The sequence below is a fragment of the Pseudopipra pipra genome, chromosome 1, assembly GCF_036250125.1.
Source record: "Pseudopipra pipra isolate bDixPip1 chromosome 1, bDixPip1.hap1, whole genome shotgun sequence".
NCBI lineage: Eukaryota > Metazoa > Chordata > Aves > Passeriformes > Pipridae > Pseudopipra > Pseudopipra pipra.
In genome coordinates, this window is record NC_087549.1 from 14,511,009 (window position 1) to 14,532,562 (window position 21,554).

A 21,554-nucleotide genomic window follows, 5' to 3' on the forward strand; every position below is an offset into this window, starting at 1 on the left:
GACGATGGAGGTCAGAATACTTAGAATTACTAAGGACAAGAATGTAAAGGTATGGAAGTATCTGAAAATGTACGTAGCTGACTAATAAACAATACTGAACAGTACTGGCAGTAAAAAATGCCCAGGCATCTAAGCTAAACTGAAATCAGTGAGAATGATCTGTAAAATATATAGCAAATGAAAAAGAAAGTGTCAGAGCACAAACAAGGTACATGTTCATTGTAGGCCTTTAATTCTCTTACATGTCTGAATCATAAAAATGGGAATTGCTGTCACAAGAGACAGCAAAATAAGGAAAATTTTTAAAATAGGAGCTTTCAGAATCATAGTAATTGTATTTGTGCAGGCAACACTTTTACTGTACAGCAACAACTGATATTTCAGACACTCTTCTATACTGTAAAGTAATAACAGAAAGACTCCAAGCACTTTTTCCAGAATGGCCAGACAGGTCCACTCCCTAAGTGTTTCAGCCCAGCTGCCCTGCCAGGCTTAATCAGCTGAGCAGGGGGTGGAGCCGAGCTCGTTGCCGGGAGAGTTAAACTGCTCCAGGGAGCACGAGAGACCCCGAGCAAGCAAACAGGGGTGTGGCACAGCAGTTCGCTCAGGCAGGGCACGACCACACTTCAGCTCTCTCTCTGGTGGCTTGTGAGGTGGGTGTGGGTAATTTTTTTCTAATTTTTTTCCCCCGCAACTCAGCCGGACCCAGCAATGGTTTCCAAAGGAGTGAAAGCCGTTGCTGCTGCTCTCAGGGGGAGTGTGCTAACCTAAGCAGAACCCCCCAGGAAGGACACAGCCTTTCAGGTCTTTGGCTGCAGAGAGTGTCTGAGCCTGGAGTCAGTACCGGAGGACCGTGCGAGAGACACCTGCATACGATGCGAGCAGGTGAATGATTTGCTGTGCTTAGTGGCAGAGCTCAAGAAGTGGAGAGGCTCAGAATTATTAGGAAGAGTGAAAGGGAAATAGACTAGTGGAGTCATACCCTTTCGACCCCAAAGGAAGTCCAGCAGGAGACAATGAAGCCCTGCCCCTCCTGCTATCAGGCAGATGGAGCAAACCCAGTAATAGTGACAAATGGAAACAGGTCCCTGATTGAAGAGGTAAAGGAATCCCCTGCCGACCCCCATCGCCTCCCCGGGTGCCCTTAAAGAACAGGTCTGAGGCCCTGGACCCAGAGAGTCAGGCAGAGGGCAGGCAAGAAGAGGATCTGTCTGGAGGGTCTCCTGGTTGCACCCCATCTACCGGGCAGATTACAACCACAGCTATAAAGAAAAAAAGAAGAGTAGTTGTAGTTGGTGACTCCCTTCTGAGGGGAACTGAAGGCCCTGTATTCTGACTGGACCTATCCCACAGGGAAGTCTGCTGCCTTCCCGGGGCTCGGATGAGGGATATTAGTAGGAGGCTCCCTGAGCTAATCTGGCTCTCAGCTTATTATCCACTGCTAGTGGTCCAGGCTGGCAGTGATGACACTAATTAAAGGACTAATTAAAAAGGACTTCAAGGTGCTGGGTCGATTAGTAATGGGACAGGAGCACAGGTGGTGTTCACCTGAGTTCCTGCAGTAGCGGGGATGAATGAGGAGAGGACTAGGAAAACCCATCTTATCAATAGGTGGCTAAGGGATTGGTGCCATCAGCAGAATTTTGGTTTTTTTGACCATGGGACAAATCCTATGGTACCTAGCCTGCTAGAGTCAGATGGGCTTCATTTATCTAGCAAGGGCAAAAGGACTCTAGCCCATAAGTTGTCAGGGCTGATCGGGAGGGCTTTAAACTAGGTTTAAAGGGGTTGAAACCAGGCTCTCCAGAGATGAGCCTGAGGTTGGAAAGCCGGAGTTAGAAGTGAAATCAGCAGGCCAGCCTAAGTGCATGTACACAAATCAGTGCAGTATGGGTAACAAACAAGAGGAGCTGGAAGCCATCGTGCAGCAGGAAAGCTGTGATGTAGTCACCATCACAGAAACGTGGTGGGATGACTCGCATGACTGGAGTGCTGCCATGAGTGGCTACAAGCTCTTCAGAAGGGACAGGCAAGGTAGGAGAGCTGGAGGGATGGCTCTATATGTTACTGACTCTCTTGACTCTGTAGAACTTGAAGTCAGTAACGATAAGGTTGAGTGCCTGTGGACCAGAATCAGGAGGAAGGCCAACAAGGCTGATATCCTGGTGGGAGTCTGTTATAGACCACCCAATCAGGATGATGAGGGTGATGAATTATTCTACAAGCAGCTGGCAGATGTCTCAAAATCGCCAGCCCTTGTTCTTGTGGGCAACTTTAACCTGCCAGATGGAAGCTTAACACAGCAGAGAAGAGGCAGTCTAGGAGATTCCTAGAATGTATAGAGGATAACTTCCTGCTCCAGCTGGTAAATGAGCCTACCAGGGGTGGGGCCCCACTAGACCTTCTGTTCACAAACAGAGAGGGGCTGGTGGGAGATGTGGTGGTTGGAGGCCGTCTAGGGCACAGTGACCATGAAATAATAGAATTTTCAATATTCAGGGATGCAAGAAGGGCCATCAATAAAACTTCTACCCTGGACTTTTGGAGGGCAGATTTCGGCCTACTCAGAAGACTAGTTCAGAGTGTACCCTGGGAAACAACCCTTGAAAACAAAGGGGTCCAGGAGGGATTGACATGCTTCAAGATGCAAGTCTTGAACGCACAGGAGCAGGCTGTCCCAGTCTGCCAAAAGGAGAGCTGGCGGGGAAGATGGCCAGCTTGGCTCAACAGGGAGATTTTGAAGGAAATTAGGGGGGAAAAGAGAGCTTACTGACTATGGAAGAGAGGGCTGCCTACTCATGAAGAGTTTAACAATATAGTTAGGTCATGTAGAAAGAAAATTAGAGAGACACAATTTGAAATCAATCTATCCACTTCGTTAGGGATGACAAGAAACTCATGGCTGGGCTTCGCGAACGAAGATTTGGGAAGGGCTCTACCCACATTTGTTGCAGGCACGTTGGTGGCTAAAAAGGCCAATACGAGATAGACACGTCCAGTTGCAAAAGGCACAGCAGAAAGACTCCTTAGATGGTGTATTCTGCAAGACACGGTTCTTTCTGCGTTGTCTTTTCTCCTCAAGGGTGATCCTGCGTGCTTTCTCAAAAGCATCAGCAGCGTTATAGATGGCGTGTCTCCCGGCCTCCCAATTGGAGGCCAGAGTAGACCAGTTATGGTGATAGGGATAATAAGAAGTGCTTTTACAAATGCATCAATAGCAGAAGGAGGGGCGAGGAAAACCTCCATTCTTTGTTGGCCATGGGGGGGACATAGTCATCAAGGATGAGGAAAAGGCTGAGGTACTTAACACCTTCTTTGCCTCAGTTTTCAACAGTAAATCAGGTTGTCCTTGGGATAGCTGGCCTCCGGAGCTGGTAGACAGAGACAGGAAGCCAAATAGCCCTCCTGTAATCGAGGAGGAAACAGTTAGCGACCTGCTGAGCCACTTGGATCCTCACAAGTCTATGGGACCAGATGGGATCCATCCTAGAGTGATGAAGGAGCTGGCAGAAGAGCTTGCCAAGCCACTCTCCATCATTTACCAACAGTCTCGGCTCACTGGGGAGGTCCCAGATGATTGGAAGCTGGGGAATGTCATGCCAATCCACAAAAAGGGCTAAAGGAGGACCTGGGAAACTACAGACCCGTCAGCCTGACCTCAGTTCCTGACAAGGTTATGGAGCAGATCATCCTCAGTGCAATCACACAGCACCTACAGGATGGACAAGGGATCAGACCCAGCCAGCACAGGTTTAGGAAGGGCAAGTCCTGTCTGATCAATCTGATCTCCTTTTATGATCAGGTGACCCGCATGGTGGATGAGATGAAGGCTGTGGATGTGGTCTATCTGGACTTCAGCAAAGCCTTTGACACTGTCTCCCACAGAATATTCCTGAAAAAGCTGCAGCCCATGGCTTGGACAGGAGCACCCTCTACTGATTGCCAGGCCCAGAGAGTGGTGGTGACAGTGCTGCATCCTGTTGGCAGCCGCTCACTAGTGGTGTCCCCCAGGGATCAGTGGGGGAGTGTTGATCTGCTGGAAGGCAGGAGGGCTCTACAGAAGGACCTGGACAAGCTGGAGAGATGGGCTGATTCCAATGGGATGAGGTTCAACAAGGCCAAGTGCCGGGTCCTCCACTTTGGCCACAGCAACCCCATGCAGCGCTACAGGCTGAGGACAGAGTGGCTGGAGAGCAGCCAGGCAGAAAGGGACCTGGGAGTTTGGATTGACAGGAAGCTGAACATGAGCCAGCAGTATGCCCAGGTGGCCAAGAAGGCCAGTGGCATCCTGGCCTGGATCAGGAACAGTGTGGTCAGCAGCACCAGGGAAAGTGATTCTTCCCCTGTACTCAGTGCTGGTGAGGCCACACCTGGAGTACTGTGTCCGGTTCTGGGCCCCTCAGTTCAGGAAGGATACTGAGGTGCTGGAGCAGGTCCAGAGAAGAGCAATGAGGCTGGTGAAGAGACTGGAGCACAAGTCCTATGAGGAGAGGCTGAGGGAGCTGGGGTTGTTTAGCCTGGAGAAGAGGAGGCTCAGGGGAGACCTCATCACTCTCTACAACTACCTGAAAGGAGGTTGTAGCCATGTGGGTACCAGTTTCTTCTCCCAGGCAATCAGCAGTAGGACAAGAGAGCATGGTCTCAAGCTGTGTCATGGGAAGTTTAGGTTGGATATTAGGAAGAGATTTTTTACAGAGAGAGTAATCAGACATTGGAATGGGCTGCCCAGGGAGGTGGTGGATTCACCGTCCCTGGAGGTTTTTAAGATGAGACTGGATGTGGCACTTGTTCTAGTAACCGTGGCAGTGTTGGATCAAGGGTTGGACTTGATGATCTCGGAGGTTTTTTCCAAGCTGCTTGATTCTATGATTCTGTTCATAATGAGTAAGCAGGTCACTGCTGAATGTGCTACAAACACACTAACACAAGTAATAGTACACAAGTAATATATGCTACTCCATGCTTATGATGTTGGAATTCAATATTAATAACAGCATTACAAATGAGACAAGCAATTTCATGACCACACATGGCTCCTGTTGTGCTGCACAGCTCCATTGACATCACAGATCCCCATCAGACCAGATAAGGCAAGAAACTGGGCCTGGAATATCTAAATTCATTCCTATTCAGGTCACTGACTTGGGATTTCTGGAAGGCTATTATCTTTCACAGAAGTGAGTTTCTCAGTAGCAGCTCTACATCAGTTTCCAGAGCTTCTCACTACATGCCCACAGTCTTACTGCTGGTGCAGGTAACTGTGCAAGAGGTCCTGATTGCAGGATTATGTATTGGAAAACTATAATTAGCCTTCTGGAAGACTCAGTACATTACCACAGAAAATCTCACTTAGGCTATCACAGGGGCAGTGAATACAGAAAGTGAAGCAAGAATCCGAGGCACTCAGACTAATGCTTGGTTGGCCATGTGTACCAGGGAACTTTCTGGGGGTTTTTTCTGAACTGCAGAATAACCTGTGATAATAATCTTGATAAATGCAAAGATGACAAGTCAGATAGGATGCAGTTTTCTGCTCTTAAAAGGAAGAATGTATTTTCTGTTTCTGGGACTGTAATCCTTAGGAAGAAACTATAAAGTGATATTTCATGTTATTGGTACGGCACTGTCTTGTAAAACTCTTTCTGAATAGTTAGCTCTGCATCTAGAATGTAGACTAAACGTCTGCTAAATGTCTGCTAAACGTAGACATTAAACAAGTTAAAAATCAGTGAATGGTTAAGAAAGAAAGTGGGGTTTTAACATGCACAGTTAGCACTTCTTTTGTCAGTTTTTCAAAGTATTCCATTCTACACCTATTTGGATTAGTTTCTGGAATTCAACATTCTCCAAAACACACCTTTAATGCAGTATTTTTATTTTAGCAAATTCTAATTTCATTTTTAATTTCTGGGGGGTTTTGTTGTTTTGTTTTGGTTTTTTTTTTTTTTTTTACTTTTGTAATGTAAATTCTCATAACAGCATTTTGGATTTTATTTTTTTCAAGTTCTGTTTAGTGATTTGATGCTGGTTTAAACAAGGACAGTTGTGGCATCTGTCAGAGAGACACTGCCAATAAAATTTGGTGTATTTTTTCCAGCAGAGACTATAAAGAACATCTCTGACTATGATGTCATCCAGAAACATGGTTGTAAGAGAGGCTCATATCTTCCTGTTTGCTCTCACCTTGAGATTTATTGTAATGGAAGTTAGTGTCATAAGAAAATTCAAGGTTGTTTCCTTCCCAACACCTCCTGCAAATTGCACTGAGCAGCAGGAGAGAATTGTTTTTACAAGTGTAAGAAACCAAAAGGTTAATTTTGGAGGCATTTCAAATGTTATACCATCCAATATTGTCCCTTTCTGTCAAGCATATGGTAGATGCTCCTGATTGAAACAGAAGGGCACAACAAAGTTCAGGTTACTTTTAATGCAGTGATTGGTGCTTAAGCCAATTGTGTTAATAAAAGAACAGGATAATTATGACAAAAACTGTCATCATATCTGGATTACAGCTGCTCTCTAATATAAGTCTTCCATAGAAGAAGCACTGTTTAACCTCAGAGAGTGGAAGGTAAAAGGAGAAGATTGCCCTTTCATAGTCACCTTTTCTAAGACATGGCATTCACTGAAACATTCAGAGGGGGACTTCTACCAGCCAGTATTTGTATCTGTTGTTGAGTCACTGACAAAGACAGTTTCCTCCTTTTCATGTGTTCTGCCTTCCGTTTCTGAATTCATCCTTTGTTACAATGAGCACTTCGTGGGTTGGTCTCAGTTTGGGATAAAGACACCTAAAATTAGGTGTTTGCAAGTAAGTGTCTATAGGTGATCTTGGTGCCTGAACAACTGCTATAGTCAGTACCCTCAGTGGAGGTTAGGGAGATCCAGCTGTCGACCTGGCGAGAGCTGAATCCCTTTACTGACTCTCTCTGTGTTCCTCAATCTAATAGTAATTAGGGTTCTATTCAATTAGTAAACATAGGTGTCCAGTGTCATTTAAGACGACCTAGGAAATCTCCACAGCTGGCATATATAGCCATGACCTGCAGGAAACCTGTGCTCTTCTAGACTTGCAGCTGAAGGCCAAATGAGCATCTCAACAAATTTACAAGGGCATCTTGAAAAGCTCTAGGCATCTGTGTTTAGGCACCTGAATCAAGACCTTACATTTAGGCATCTTAATTTAGATGTCTCATTCTTGAGCTGAATGTACTGCATACAAAGGATTTTTGAATCTGAGTTACCTTTAATCGCTGAAGAAGTCTGCAAGAATCACATGTTCCTCAGAGGGAGGTAGGGACTCCTCCTGTAGCACAGATTATGGGGAGGATCTTTATAGATACTAAATCTTTCCATATGTGGAAAGCACTGCTGTTAAGCCTAAGAGGCTAAAGAAGTCCAGTCACAGAACTGGAGAATCAGAGTGGCAATATGCAGTTTCATCTGCTCGTACAAAGAGAAGATACTGACTGCTTCTGTTAAAACAGGGATTAGATAAAATATCAATGTCACAGTTATTTTAAACAGCCTTAATACATTCTTTTTTCAAATTAGATAAGTCAATAAGTGGGAAAACAGGTTTCCAGACCACCTTTAGTAGAATACTGTTAGAATAGTAATTAACAGCTAACAACTGACATATTCTTAGTGAGTAAAGGTTTACTGGAGCAAGACAAATAGAAATAGAAAATATCTATTTAAATTCCAAACAACCATGGACTCCTTTTTCCCATAGGAACTGAGAAATAATTATCATCTATGAAAATTAGTTTATTGATTTTGATGGCTACATATGATTCAAGTACTTCACTTCAGCCTAAATTGAATATTCTATTTCTAGTGATTTCCATAAAATACTACCATGGAAATAGAAGAAAGACATATCTTGGATTCCTGGAAGTGGCAAGATAGACAATTACTCTGATCAATAAACATTTTGGCAGTACAGTTCAGTACTTAACCTCTACTGGGTCTTGGCTCAGATAGACTAGGAAATGCACTGAATTTGTTGAATTGTCAAACCATTTTTACTGCTTTAACAGTATCTTCTCGTCTTTACATTGATTTCTTCTCCTGACCTCTGTTCTAAATCTTAGTAAGTCCCCAAAGACAGTGGACCCCAAGTTTCAGCCTGGTCGTGGTTACAGACTTCACCCAGGATCTTTTCTTCACCAGAGCTGAGAAATTGCAGTCCACCAGCTCTCCACTGGCATGGGTTGTTAAGGTTGTCTTCTCCCAGGTCAGAAACCATACTGATGGCTTCAGCTTTCTCTATCAGTGAAAGAAAGGAGACAAAACCTGCTTCCTTCACTTAACTCGATGCTTCATTTCTTTCTCAAGAGTTGCCACAGGCTGAACGAAGAGATCACGGTGACCAATTCTCCTACACCTAGTGCAGGAAGAACAGCTCAAGGAGAGGTCTTCCCACTCTTTCTTCTTTTGTGGTAGGAGCATTGAAACCAGTATCTCAACAGTCATCTGTTTCAGTGTATGAATGAATTTCCAGAAGAAGTGGCCTCTCTTCTTGGAGCCTCCCATGAAGCATGTTTCTCCTTAATGTAGTGGTGGCCCAATATGCACATTTATGCAATGAGTGCTAAAAGCACTCCGGGTTTGGTAAGTAACAAATCTCCAGTAGGAGTCATAGCTGCTCCATGAAACAAGAAAAGCAAGGTCACACAAAGCTCACTGCCTTCTCTTCCATCTCTACAAGATGGAAAGCAGCCAAAGAGATGAGAAATATGTTGTGTGGGAGCGTGCAGCACATTTTCAGGTGATCTTCACAGGTCTCTTGCCCGTAGCATGACTGATGTGAGGTTCATGCACCCACACTGTGGAGCAATTTTGTTGTCTGAGGAACACTGTCCATCTTACATCCTACCTATTGATGGGGTCTTGGTGAACCTGCTTCATGGTCCTGCTTAGCTCTGATCCTTTCAATAGCAAGGATTTGAAACTTCAGACATTTTCAGAGGCCCAAGGATCAGACAGGCTTGGTGCAGTTTTGACATCAGACCTTAGGAGCAGAGTTACTTCTGGTGCATGAGGGGGTGGTGAGACATTTTAAGTAAGTAGTCAGATGTATTCCTGTCTTCTTGAACCTGCACAATGACATTAGCAGAAAGAGTGTTATGACTGTGCTTACAAGGGAAAGACAAGTTTCTAAAAACTTTCAAAGAAAATAGTCCATAAGGAATTCTGAAAGTTAAAAAGAATTCAGAGGAAAACTGTAGGAAGGATTTGTGACCTGAAGAGAGAAAATCAAAGGAAGTGAACTTAAGTTTTGAAGGCCAAAGAATATTGCAGAGTGGTTAGAAGTGTCTATAAGAGAAAGATATCAGATAATAGCATGATTTCAAAAGAAATAGTAGGTCATTCCCTAACAGCAATATCGAATGGCTGGAGGCTGAAGTTTGAAAATAAATTGAAGAATTAATTAAACTGCCAGCTACAATAATTGAAAACAGAGCAAATCCATTTGTTTTGCAGATAAATTACTTTGCAAACAAAAAGTTTTCTCTGTGGAAATGTGGATGTTTTCTCTGTATTTTCAGTATAAATATGCTGTTTGATACCTTTGGGGTTCAGCTTTTACTAGAATGTTGCCATCTTGATACAAAGATTACAGTTCTCATTATACTTTGTTGCAGAAAGGTCTTATGATGTATATAGTTTCTCAATAAAAAGGGAGAGACAAGTATAATGAAATATATAAATTAATGAGATTTGATTATGGTGAGTTTGAGCAAATCACACCTTCTGTGTTTTGAATTGTTTTCAGAAGCATTCTGAGAATAAATTACACTGATTTCAGGATTCAACATAATTAATGGGAGGGAAAGGTTTTCTAAGCAGTTCTAGTTAGTACATGCTAGCTGATTAAGTATATGATTAAGTACTTGTTGCTCAGACCCCTCTTAATCAAGACTTGTTATCTTTTTAAAATGTATATTCAGTTAAGAAAAAAGAAAGTTGTGTTTCTTTCCTAAACATGAAATTGTGGTTGAATATATACCTATGCTCTTGAAAACTAGGCAAGTAGTACATCTGACTTTCCTTTAATTAAACTATGAAAATACCTGAAAATTTTAGAGTCAAAGAAATAGAAAATTATTGCAAAACTGACTGTATCTTTTGACCTACTTATGCATGCCAAATTTTCTGTCAAATATGCTTCAGTAAATACAATAAAAGAAGTTTGTATGTCTGATAATATTTCATAAACTTCATACAAAAAGAGTGTGAAGACAGGTCAGTTGAACTTCATGGACCATAGGTCAATTGGCAAAATGAAAAAAAAAAAAAAAAGAGAAAGAAAAAGAATAAAGAAAAGTCAAACTTCCACAGAGAGAAGGTACCAGCTACATGGAAACCTGGTTAGGTCTTACTTTGCTGAAATTCTTTCCTTTGCACTGTTTAGGTGCCTCCTTTGACTTGGTTCCTAGTGATGCTCTAGGGAAAAGTTACACAGATGGCAGAAACTTGCTACAAGAAGAATTTACTGTCATTCCTCCCTTTAATAGACGAGAATGTAATATTCATTAAAAAGATTCCAAACTTCAGTCATCCCCTAATGATCATGCAAATTCCCTCATCAATGCATAATAGAACAAAAGAGATCTGTGCATTAAGTATCACTTCTACCACTTTCTATGGCATTTCATTAAAATGTTGTATTTCAAGTAACATTTTGCAGAACTTACTTATCAGATTTGCTTATGGGACACACCAGAGTAAGGAGGAAATGGCAGATGCTTCCCTGCAGTTCTGCTTTGTTTTGCTTGGCTTGGCCAGGCTTTGATGTGACACAGGTAAAATCCATAAAATATTTACGCTTGGTGTTGATTTTTATTTCTGCAACACAAATGAAACACCAAGGCTCCCTTCAGGATGTGGGAAGATTTCATGAAAATCCTTGCAGACCCTACAGCTACAAACAAGCAATGAGAAACTCTGTGCTACTTATGCCCATGCTCTCACTTGAGCAAAACCGGGAAGGTATGTTTAGTTGGGGTGCTGGTTGGTAGTGATTTATCTGTCTTTAGGTTGCTTTATGTAATATTTTTACTCACAATAGCACAGATCCTTAAAAAAAAAAATTAAAAATTTGCATCATAAGCCCTGTCATCTGCCTAGAGTTATGGACAGGAGTGAGAAAAAGCTGCAGCGAGTTACGCTCAAGAAATAAATGTTGACAGGAAGAATCTCAAGTCAGAGTTAGGCTGGGAAACTGGGCTGCCAGTAGGAGGGAAGAAAAAGAAGGATGGATGTCTGAAATTTAGTCCAATTTAGGTTCCTGCTCTGAATTGCTCTCAGGATGCTCTTTCCGTTGATTACCTGAGGAGTCCACAGAATAACTTTGTAATTTAGATAGGGTGTCTTAACACTTCTTGCATTGACCAAGACCTCTTCTTTCAAGTGCATTTCAGCTATTACATGCCTGGAATAGCTGTGGGGAAATCATATATGATTGCTGCTTTCCTTCTGCTGGAAAAACCTAAAATTTAATTCACCATGAAATAAGACCATATGCTTAAATGATAGCTAAAATAGCTGTGAAGCTGCTTGAGCTTTGTGAGAGCAGAAAAACTCATGAAATGCCTGAGGAGATTAACAAAACAGCAGGCCTCTGATGGCGTGTCCTTCTGGTCAGTGTACCATGCTCAGGGGCTGGGAGAGCATATCACGCTGGGAACAACCCCCCACTTAGACAGGGTTGGTTTGGTTGCTGTAAGAAGATGTCTAGAGCAGTTCAGTGAACAGCAGTAATATTTTTTAAGGTGAGAAATGCAGTATAAACCCCTTGACCTTGGTGTGCTTATCCACCTCTGAGGATATGAGTTTCATTTTCTCCTTGTTTGTAACAGCATGCTGGAAAATAACAAGTCAAGGCTCTGGATTCATCTCAGATGAGGTTCATTTATCAGGTACCAAGTTTCTCTAAAAACAATTCAACTTCTACATAACAGAGAGTCAGTAAGCATTAGATTTTTTTTTGATAACTTTCTTCCCAAGTCTGTGAGTACAAGAATGTTTCAATATCGAGGTTTTTCTTTATCTGATGATGACATTGTTCAAAAGGGAGTGGGGTTGAAGTGAGGAGTACAAAGTCATGCTTGGGTAACTTTAATCATTAATAACTTGCTCATTTATAATTGGTTAAAAATCCTCCCAGGTTTCAGTTGTTAGTTCAATGGATTAACAACACAAGGACACTGACCTGCCGTCTCTTTGCAGTAGGAACTTGCTAAGTGGAGATGCAGGAGCATTGAGCTCATTATGCATACTGGGCAAGGGAGGATCAATCCTACTTCAGAGAGGGAAGGTGGAGAGCAGAAAATGTGGTAGAATTAATGGAAAGGCTTTATATATATATATATATATATATATAATTTTTTTTTCTACTATGCTTTCTCTAAAATGTGACAAAAAGAGGAATCTGTGTTAGGTCTGAAAGTATGACTAGGTGTAAAACCAGATTGTACCACTTAAAGGGAAAAACATCACTCTAAGAATTACTTTGGCTTGTCAAAAATGTCAGGCAGAAAAGAGGATACAACCAAGCAAGCAATGGATTTAAACCATATCGGATTTGAGGAACAAAAAGATCGCTGTGAGAGTTCTCCAAGAAGGGAGATGCTTTGCTGAGTAAATTATTTATTTCCATTCCTGGTTTCCACAAGTAATAGAAGAAATCTGATTTCCACCATCCTCTTGCTGCAGTTTAGATAAGTTACAAATTATGGCAAGGTGTTTGCTGTGGGACACCAACACAGCTCTTGTGGATCAGCACACTCCTGTTCTCTGGACCATGAGCTAAAGCTGAGGAAATAGGTGGCTCTAATCTGGCTTTACCCCTGCAGAGCTCAAAGAATTCAGGCTGTTTGCTGTCTTCCATCAGCCAGGGCCCTGTCCCAGAGATTAATTTACAAAAATTTAAGATAGAGAAGGAATTTGACCAAAGCTCTGCAACTCTAACCCAATTAGGTTGCTGTCAATTTTTTAGTATACCCATTGGCAGGATCAGACTCCTTAAGTTAAATCCGATGGATCGGTTTTTCAATTGGAAAATGCAGTTGTATTAAATTTTGAGAGTACAATTTGATTGCATTTTTCAGAGGAAAAAGTCCAGCTGGCTTGTTTTGACAGTGTCAAAATGCTTTTTGTATTTATGTCTCAATTTTATTTAATAAATTAGATACTGTGCATTGTAGAAAACTTTTTTATAATACACGGCATTATCACAATGAAATGTTTTTGTTGTTTTTGACTGAAACTATCTAAACTTTTACTCTATGGGAAATTTCACCGTGGTGGCTCCAAGTTTTTTTGTTTAAAATTGAAAATAATGACAGAGAAGTCATTATTTCCCAAAAAACAACAACAAAAAACACTGTTTTTCATCCAGGTCTACCACTGACAATGATTGGAGAAAAACTGGAGAGAAAGTTGAAAGGATTTGGAAAAAGCAGGCAACATTCTCAAAGCAATAATATTTATGACATGTTCCTATTAGTATGATAGCTCATTCTGCTCTGTCAGATGCTAGGTTGATAATTTACTGGAAAGTTGCTGCCTAGTAATGAATAAATTTTCTTATCTAGTATATACAGATGTTTTCATCCCTAGTGCCTATTTCAGGGTTTATACCTTGTCCTACTCTCATATCTGAGCAATACCCACACAAATCAAGCCTCAAAGTGAATTCCTTACTGGGACTCAATTTCCCATTTTGGAAATGGTACTTTGCCCATCAGTGTCCCTGGTGTAGAACGTGATGGTGTTCTGCCCTTTTTTTGGCATCCAAAAGTTACATGGTCGAGTCTACCCTCATCAGATGAAGTGACATTGTCACTGGAGATAAATGGGCTCAAACGATCTATCAAAGATAGGCATTTACCACTGACCTCCATCTCATTAGGAACATTAAGGCAGGTAAATACCAATCTGTGATTTAAAAAACCTCTGAAATGTATAATTTCCTTAAGGAAAGTATAAAGAACAGTTTTTTTAAGCAAATCCAGAACTGTTTTCAGGTAACGTGTGGCTGAAGGCTCCTGAGAAGTGTCACTGAATGTCATCCTGAAGATAGGTTTTACCTGGGTACACAACAAAGTTCCTGCTTTAAGGAAGCAAAGTATGTAGATTTACAAAAGCCTCGCATTTTGCACAACAGAACTAATATAATGCCATACCTACAGTTTGTTGCCATAGAGAACTGTGCATTTGTTATTTGAGATGCAAAAATGCTCTCTACTGGACTCCGTTTCCCTAAGTCTTTAAGCTAGATTCACAGACAGTTTCAAAGCTCTGGGTTCAGCACTTGTACCTTTTTTACTAGATAGAACACAATGACAGAGCTCTGGCCTTCTACCAAGTCAGAGAATTTCCTTAGAAAGATTTACACGAGGACTCATTACACACATACTCCACAGAAGGATTTCTTCTGATTCCTACATTGCTGTTACTCATAATGCACTTTACTCAACACTTGCTTTAGCTTTGATGCAAAAATAGTTTTGCATTTGTTTATGTACAACCTACAGTTTAACAACAACAACTCACAACTTTCAATACTTAAAGGAGGCTTATAAGAAAGATGGAGACAAATTTCTTGGCGGGGCCTGTTGTGTTAGGATAAGAAATAATGGTTTTAACTTAAAAGAGGGAAGGTTCATACTAGATATAAGGAAGAGATTTTTTCACAATGAGGTTGGTAAATCACTGGCACAGGTTGCCCAGGAGGCTGTAGAAGCCCTGTCCCTGGAAACATTCAGGGTCAAGTTGGATGGGGCTCTGAGCAACCTGATGTAGTTGAAGATGTCCCTGCTCATTGCAGGAGGGTTGGAAACAGAAAGCTTTTAAAGGTCCCTTCCAGTCCAAAACATTCTATAATTCTATGAATTTATTTGATTCCTGTTTTTCCCCCATTTATATCACTATAATTCAAAACACTTAGCTAAGGATGTAATACCTTTTGAGGCAACCAAACATATAAAAACTACTTATGACCACCCTAATAAGAAGTGGCAGAGTCTGGCTTGTCCCAACACTGTGTGCAGTTGTCCAAGCAATGCTGCATCCAATACAACTGCTATTCGGGGCTTTTCATAAAAATCATTAAAATAAAAACAAATACCAGGGGGTGGAACATGAGCCAGAGGCTGTGATGCTGCTCTAGATGGTCAGAATTGACAGGAGGGACCTGTATCATTCCTGTGGGACAGCAGCTAAAAGGGGCTGAATGGCAGGTGATGAACTTTCTCTCAAATATATTTGCCATGTGACCATATAACATGCCCTTCCTCCCAGTGCACATCTTGCAGCTCTATTTCTAGCTGTGATTTGCAGGCAGTCCATTTTTTGCTCGTGTAAGAACAGCAGAATTATTAATATTTCCAAGTGTATGTCACATAAAAAAAGAAACAAATGTGTATTTACATTTATCTTGCTTTGCATTTATGGACAAAAGTCCTACAGACCCTCCCCTCTAGCAGACAGCTGCAGGTATGCACAGGAACCTGGCAAAAAAAAAGTTTTATCAACTGCAAAGGTGTGCTGTAGCAGCATCTGTTTCATTGCAGGGCAGGGATGCTGTGGCAATGACTGTGTCCCAACAGTATGCAGAGACAGAGATGCTCAGAAAAATGAGGGACAGCAACCAAACAGCATTTAGGGACTTTCAGAAGTGTTTGCACTGATCAGATGCTACTGCTCAGGAGATACCCCACAGGAATACAGGAGTCCATAGATAACAGGTCATATTTCACATAAGAAATTATTTCAGCCTTCCTCCAGCCCTGTCAAAGCAAGAAGGAATAGAGGGGATAGAATTACAAGTGACCCCAATAAAGTTTGATCTTGGCTGGGAAAACCATGGTGAGCAGTAATAAGGGCTGATGTCAGAAGGCCACCTGTGAGCTACAGGGATGGGATTTTCAGGGGCAGAGCTGCAGCTCACTGCATTGCAGAGGCTCCAGGCAGCTCCCACCAGCCTGTCCTGCTCCAAGGGCTCTCCAGTTCTGTTCAGATCATTTCCCTGTGCTGTCTAATTACAAGATCTTTCTGACTCCTTACACACTCCCAAACTGCAGGTTCATTATCTGAGCCCTCTCTTTACCCAAATTCTCTGCTCTGAGGGGTCCCACACAAACACACAGGAAACATTCACAATTGCACCAGAGCTCTTTTTATACTTGAGCCAACAAGCACCCTATAAAAAAGTCCCACAAAATCTAGTTATAACTGGGAAGCTGTGAAATAGGTGTAACATGAAGAGAAAGGAAAGGGACTGATTTCATGAGTACATTAACAGGGTGAAACACCAAACATAGAACCCTCCAAGGCAGTGACATTTGGAGTCTAAATCAAGATGATATCCACAAAGAGACAACAGAGAAATCTTGCTGTTCCTGTGATTGCTGAGGCTGCTATTAGGACTCCTGCCATTCAGCAAAGCAACTGCTGTTGTCCTTGGGAGCACCAATTCAGGATCCGCTTCAGTGGCTGTAATTTAATAGTAAAGGCATCTGAGGTTGAAAATGAGAACTTGGCAGGCATGCCTGGGAGAAGAGGGCTTTTTGTGCGCGAATCACTAAACCTTCAAATTCCTTCTGCAGCTCTGCTTCCCTCAGTCATTTTATTTCCAGGAAATGTACAGTCTCAGCATGTCAAAAATGAGAAGCATGGGTAAGCAGCCAGTGTTAAAATCACAGAGGTTTATATTGAGCTGCAAAGTCAATTTGAGAAAAATTAGGGAGCCCAAGGAAGCAGAGCTCTTCTTTCTGCCCTATTCATGGATACTCCTCTTGAACTGGGCTCTGGACTGCAGGCTATGCACTCACATGCTTGTTTATGGGTTTAGGCAGCAAACTTCAGGCTTGGGCAGTTTGATGAAACTCATGGCCTCATATCCAGGGCTCACGGAGATGCTGTGGCTCAGATGAGTCCCGATATGTTTGCATTCCCTGAGCCCTCGGTCAGCACAAGCCAGCACAGGTCAGCTCCACCAGCAAGGCATTGGGCTGTGCAGAGATAGAGCAAAGGCTGTAGCATCTGCAAGTGACTTAACTAGAGTGGGCACTACCCACACCAATGAGAGCCAAGAGAGCCACGCCAGCTCCAAATGAGCCAGCACTGCTCTGGATGCTTTATAAGTCACTACTAAATGTCACATGGACAACAGCATCAATCTCTTCTTCACCATCCCCTGATTCATATATGAAATTGGCATATTAGGCATTTTTCCTTGGTAACCCAGCATTTGCCTGTTGACTCTGCATCAGTCACAGACATGAGGCAGCTTGGCTGGTCACTAATCCCACAGCTAAGGCCAGGGCAGTGAACTTTGCCTGGTCCCAGGGAACACCTCCCTCTTACACTCATGCTCTTCCAGTTCCCATTTAAATAAAAGCTCTGGCAAACCAAGAAAGCACTAATGCTGCTGAGCCTTCCCAGGTCTCCTGTCAGGCTGATGGTCATGATACAATTGATACATTTTCAAGAAGACAGTGTGTCCTATTGGTGTTAGCTAGTGTTTAACATATTAGGATGATGTGTTTTGCTAGGATGAGAAGTGAGATGAAGCCTTAACAGTTAGGTCTAATGCCCACAGCATTTTTAAGCAGTTACTTGAATGCAAGATGTGGCCATAGCTGAGATATGTCATGGGCAACCACATGAATACATAAAGAGAGTGGCTGCTGCTGAATTTTGCTGTGATAGAGTGAAATCTTTACAATAAAAATAGAGGCTTAAGTGCCCATGTCCATATAAGCCTCAAGTCCACCCCAGCATACCTGCTGGGGTGGCAGGAGCTGGGCTAGACTAGTCTCCAGCTGTGCGGGCCAGAGCCTTGAGCAGAGCCTAGCTGATAAAGGACAGGGACGAAGTCTCCAGCCCAAACTGTTTCATTCTCCATAAGCAAAATGTGCCAAAAAAATCTTTTTTAAAAAACTCACATTTTCCAAAGAACCTAGTCTTAAAAAAAAAAAAAATCCAAAACTGGCTCTGTGACTCATGCTACTACATATACAAAAAATGCAAATACGTCCCCCTTTCTCCCAGTTCTCTTCCTGTGCAATCCATGGAGAGGAGGCAGGGTTCTGCAGACACAACCCGCTATTCAGTTTATAGAACATCTAAAATAAAAACTAAGTACCTTCTGGAAGGGCTCTATAACACAAGGGTGCCAACGGCTAATGCTGAATCACACTCTGCTGAGCTTTAGGGAAAAGAAAAGAAAACACAAGTGACTCTGAGTGCTACTGCAACTGTAACTGATATTCTATTTGAATTAAACATTTCATTTACTCTGTCACAGTGACTGTGACCTTTTCAACTGCAGTTTAGCTCTAAATGACTGATGTTCTTCACATTACACGTACGAAGCTCAACAGACTTGTTCTGTCAAAGAACGAAAATAGCTCTGTGGGTATTTTGTCTCCCTGTTTCACAGAGATATAACAGTGAATGCAATAAAAAGTAATGGTGTGGAAGAGATCATGCTGCTGCTTTCCAAGGGTCATGTACATATGGCTGATGAGAAGCCTTGGCATTTCCACTGTCTACTGAATTAAAAACCAGTGATGGGCAGCAGCCACCTGAAAACATGATGCACAGGTCTCATGTCTCCAGAGTCAACGTGACCTCGGTAGAAAACTCAGGTTATATTTCTAGAGGAGAACTTTCAGAATAAATGTGCTCTGAGTTGGGTGAACTCTTGAAACCTTAGGTTTTCTTCACTGTCTAGGGTCTGGTACTTACAGGTGGATTGAAATGATTTTATGGAGATAATGGTCCACCCATCCCCCCACTCTCAGCTGCACCCAGCCCCTGGTCAGAAGGATGCACTGCCAGAACTGGAAGGGAGTTTCAAGGTGCTTGCCCAGTCTCTGTGTAGCTGATGCTGGTGATTTTATTTCTCTCTTCTCGGAGAACTGCATCATCTCTCTCCAGAAAAGAGAAAGAGCACAATTTTTTTAAGTATCTCTGCATTAGTGAACCCCAGGACTTATTTGGGCGTAAAGGTAATAAAACCCATTTTCTTTTCCTATTTTTCAGATCAAGTCTTTTTCAAAGCATCTTAAGAAAAGAAATAAGGCCCCTCTCTGGATGCTCTAAGTCCCTGCAGCACAAGAAGTGACACCAGATGCCACAGGAAGACACAGACAGCTTGGAGCACCTGGGAAGAAAGACCTGGCAGCTGGAAGAAAGGGCACAAAAGCTGTCACTAGCTAGTTACTTCAGGATGCCATGGAGTAACCTGTGGTTACTTGTGTCACTCTCTTGATCACAGCCAGCAAAAGGCAGAGCTGAATGCAGCTTGGGGCTAGAATTCAGCATAAGGAAGGAGATAATGTGGAGGCAGAAACAGCTGAGTAGGGATGAGAAGGGACAATACAATCTCTTTTAGCTGCTCTGCTGGCTTTAAGTGCTTGTTGAACTATAGCCTGATTTTAACACACAGAGATACACCAGAGATTGATTGCTGTTCAGGAATGAATGGCCCAGGAGTGTGCACAGACCAGTGTCAGGTGTGCATGGAGCCATGTAATCAGCAACAGAAAACTACTGTAGGGTTCTTTGCAACTTTGTGAAATCCCAGCTTGACACAGGAGAAAATACCACTTCTGACAAATGTCCACTCACTTTTCCAGTCAAGGGCTCTGCAGTGTCTGCAAAATGAAGCAACTGGAGAATACTACAGGAAGAAGGAGGATCAGGATACCATTGGGGATGGTATATCTGATAAGATAGGCACAGTCAGTTCAGTCTCAGTGCAGAAAGAAAACTGAAGACACTGAGGAAACTCAGGTCTGGAGAAGTCACACAGTTACAATAGCAGATTGGCGTAATGGGTACAAACAGTATTGAGTCAATCTTAATGGGCCCCAGCCAGTACTTTGACAGACTAGTCTTTTTTAGTGGACTTTATGGACTAGTCCTTTGAAGCAAGCACACAAATTCCGCATCACACATGGGAGGAAGAGTTTCCAAAGGGAGAGCCAATCTGCCTAATATATGTACCTAAATTCATAACCCGTTTGGCTAATTGCTCATAACTGACACAAACTCACAGCTACCATGGCTGTTGGCCCCAGAACAAAGGCTTGTACCAACACTGACAGTAACCTGGGGATGGAGAACAGCAACGCATAATACCACAAAGGTCATGTCTGATGGCCAAGGCAAGCCCCACCAACAGGTGGAAGGGTATTAGCGGTCAGCTCTGCTTTCTCATGTTTATTTGTGTTAGCAGTGTGCAGAGAGGATGCCCACCCACAGTTAATTCACCTGTATATGCTGACTGCAAAAACAATATATGCTGCAGGTGAATAATGCTTTATATTAAAGCAGAATGTGAGGTGAGAGCCAGACTTACCTCCCACGCACATATCTTGTGATATCAATATATGTGACCCACTCTTTAGCTGCTCCTATAAGAAACCAAGCAATATTTCATAAAAACCTATCCAGGGTCTTATTTGTCTTCAGGGAAAAAAATGTTAAGCCGTGCATCCTTCCTTTTTTCTTTTTTTATAATTCAAGCTTTATCTCAGAGTACTGCATTCTGCCCAAAGCTTTCCGCACACTCCTAAATAACATACAGGTATGTGGATTCAGTGAACAATTATTCTTTGTGCTTTCCTATCCAATTCCTTTCTTTATTTGCAGAAGCAGTTTTCTGTTAGGAAATACAAGGATAGTTAACTGTACCCATAACCCTTCTTCTGTGCTATGCAAGACTTTCTATCCTTGTTCTTGTCTCTTTACAACTTATTCCCCTGCACCAAGAAACACAAAACATTCTGTACCCTGTTTGTAGCCCTCACCGATCTTCTGCTGTTTTCCAATATTGTGGGTGTTGTTTTCTTTCCCAAGGAAAAAAAAGTTATCGTAAAAACTGCCAGGCACTCCTTTGTGGACTCTAAAATCAACAGCTTGTAGATGTGCAGTAAGAACTTGCAATGGTTAGTTATAAGGTGATTATCCGTAGCAATTGTCAGCTTGTTTTAGAGCCCAATTATTAGGCCAGCAGACTGTTTATTTTGTGCATATTTGCAGAATTTTGTTAGGTTTTGCCAGTAGATAATTGCTGCTGATTAATACTCTCATGTTGTCTAAAGAAAGATCAGGTGTGGGCCACTCGCCACAGATACATTGATTGCCATAAAAAACTCAGCATGGGTTTCAGTTATTTATCACTGTTTCCCCATGTTTAGAGGAGATGAAATAGCTTTTGACAAATGAGGGCTCTCCTATGGCTAAAAGATAGTTCAGTATTTCTCCAGCTGTATTTAATTTAGTTAGCCCTATTGCACGTGTCAATTATGCTCTCAAATTTTAGACTTTGCCATCACAATTAGCATTTTGCCTGGCACTTAGCAGAACTGCAGGGGGAACTGGATCTGGATCCCTGCTCAAAAGAAGGTTCCAATCCAAGGGCTACAGTGGGAGGAACCAAACATTGTGACACTGGTAAGCAGGGCAGAGAGATGCATGGAAAGATGAGACTGGATGTGGCACTTAGCGCCATTGTCTAGTAACCACGG

At 42.3% G+C, this 21,554-nt stretch overlaps 2 long non-coding RNA genes across 2 annotated transcripts; one reads left to right on the top strand and one right to left on the bottom strand.

Annotated features, from left to right (window-relative positions):
* Nucleotides 1-537: 537 nt before the first annotated feature.
* Nucleotides 538-19,420, top strand: LOC135410025 (uncharacterized). The gene is made up of 2 exons (XR_010428486.1): nucleotides 538-653; nucleotides 19,063-19,420. It is a non-coding gene; the product is annotated as an uncharacterized LOC135410025 (long non-coding RNA).
* Nucleotides 16,612-19,810, bottom strand: LOC135410029 (uncharacterized). The gene is made up of 3 exons (XR_010428488.1): nucleotides 19,574-19,810; nucleotides 18,161-18,223; nucleotides 16,612-17,024 (listed from the first exon to the last, which is right to left on the bottom strand). It is a non-coding gene; the product is annotated as an uncharacterized LOC135410029 (long non-coding RNA).
* Between the last annotated feature and the right edge of the window lie 1,744 nt (nucleotides 19,811-21,554).